This window comes from Erinaceus europaeus, chromosome 12, assembly GCF_950295315.1.
Source record: "Erinaceus europaeus chromosome 12, mEriEur2.1, whole genome shotgun sequence".
NCBI lineage: Eukaryota > Metazoa > Chordata > Mammalia > Eulipotyphla > Erinaceidae > Erinaceus > Erinaceus europaeus.
In genome coordinates this window covers 55,309,821-55,312,203 of record NC_080173.1, presented here as the reverse complement: position 1 = coordinate 55,312,203, position 2,383 = coordinate 55,309,821, and positions in this window count along the sequence as shown.

Sequence of the window (2,383 nt, the reverse complement as noted above, 5' to 3'; positions counted from 1 at the left end):
CTGCTCCAGTCCCTCTCCAGTGAGAAGAGGCTGGCATAGTGTGAAGCCAATGGGCTGGAGGTTTGGCTAGATCTAGGGTCAATTCCCATTTGCTGGCTGTGCCACCTTGGGTAAGTTGCTTAACCACTCTTGAGTTCACTGCCATATGAGATCAAGGGTAGCTATGGGACTTTTCTTGCTAGGGTGCTGTGAAGAGTCAGTGAGAGACTGCAGATGAGCCTCAGATTTGTTTTTAGCATCAGCTCAGCTCATTCCTCTTCCCAGTGTCCCCACCCTCAGACAGACATTTGCCTGGAGTCTTGGGGGTGGCGGAAGCAGAAGCAGTCAAGCCCAAAGTGGGGAGTCTATAGCTACTGACACATCCCCAAAGAGGAAGGCTGAAGGACAGAGGTAATGGGGGTCCATGTTTTTCCCTCCCAATGCCGCCCCCCCCCATGCCAAGCTCTGCAGATCCAGCTTTGCATCTGGAACCTGAATGCAAGACCAGCCCTTCCCCACCCAGTCTTTTTCAGAGCCCTCTACTCCCAGCCCCCTCCACCGACAACCCCAAGCCCCCATCCTGGAGCAGACTCAAATAACCCTCCAGATGAGCACCCTGGGGCTGGCATCCCCCTTGTTATTACTACTGTTAATAACATTCAGCAGAGTATTTCCACTTCAAAGCCCTTTTAATGAGACACAAGTTTTCATCACTGATAAAGATTTTACATTGTTGGGGGGCAGGGGAGATTATTGGAGAAGAGGACACAGTTTCTTCCTCCAAAATACCCACTTTGACTCTGCTATGAATATTTCCACAGCAATGCCCAGATCCCACTACCTCACCCCCAGCCCCTCAGTACTGAGGAGGCCCCCTAGTCCGCTGATGGTAGGGGGAGTCTTTTCCATCTCACCAGACTAGTCATTGCAGAACTCCACAGAGCAAACCAACAGCACAGACAGTGCACCCCAAACAAGTTGCCTTTACCCTTCTTCGGAAGAGGGGGCCAAGGAAAACCCCCCAAAGAACCAGACCCATGTAGGGTGCTGTTGAGCTGTCTGCTGAGGCAGGCATGAGACAAGGATGTCCCGGGGGAAGGTGGGGGGAGGGGGCTGTGGGGGTGCCTAGGATGGAGGGATATCCAGCTAGAAATTCAGCTTTCTGGCTTCACCTTGACCCAGGATCCTCTATTAGAACTAAAAACCAATGTAGAGCCCTCTTTCCCAAATCTCCCACCCTTGCCAGGAATAGACAGCTACAGAATTCTACAAAAATATAGTCATCTGTAGACCCAGGGAACATTCTAGGAGTCTCATAAAGCTTTGCTTTAAAGAAGAAGAAAGAGGCAACTCCTATAAGCACCCTGCTTCCGTTCTGAGGAGTTCAGAGCATCCCAGTAGTGGATAGAGGATAAAACCAGGTGTCTGCTCCAAAGACTGGCAGCATTTCTGTCCAAAAGAGCAGTTACAAAAGCTTTCCCCAGCTTAGAAAACACAGGGATAAACAAGGCCTCCAGGTCCATCAGCCCAGCAACCTGATGCCCAAGAGACCAGATTGGGGTGGGGGGTGGAGGCTGCTGAGTCAGGGCTGCCCAGATGCCCTAAAGGTTTCAAGGTTTGAAGGTGCTGGTGAAGGGGTAGGGGTTGCCAAGGGAGTAGAGTTGGAACAGATGTTCTGGTGTGAATGGCAGGGGCCAGGTTGGCTGAGCCAGGGATAGGAGCCCATGGCTAACAAGGAGCTTCCTGGTCAGGCTGAGCACCCCTCCTCCTCTCCTGCCAGTGGTTCCTTGCACCCTCCCTCTTCTGCAGGCTCCCACTGGGCAGCCAGAAGCAGACCATGTAAACACCTTGATGGTGCCTGTTCATCACCCCCTAGGGGGCAGATCCCTGCTCAGCAGCCTGACTGCCAAAACCTACCCACTCCACCAAGTCGCCCCCAACCCCCTGAGGAGGGAGCAGCCAACCCTATAGACAACTTCATCCCATAGCCAGCCCATGTGTGGTGGTGCCCACACAGTAGAAGCCCCCTACTCCAACCCAGAGTGCTGGCCCTTCCCCTGCCAAACCAGAGCTCCTGAAGCCAAGATGCAGCAGCTGAGGCCGCCTCCCCCAGCCTCAGTCGGCCTCATTAACCAAAACAGCTTCATTATGCCAATTTCCAGCTTTCAATATGTGGCTGATAGCTGTCAGCAGAAATAAGAGTTAATCTGGAATTATTCACATTCACAAAGCGGCTGGGCTAACAGGAAGCAATAAAGCTTTGATCAAAGCAAGGGTCTACCCTATTTGCCCAGCCCTCCTTCAAGCAGAGGGACTCCCCTCAGTGCCCCGAGAGGTAAGGCTCCAAGGATGCAGCCTAAAGGGAGAGGCTTCTGGGTACAGACACACACACACACACATGCAC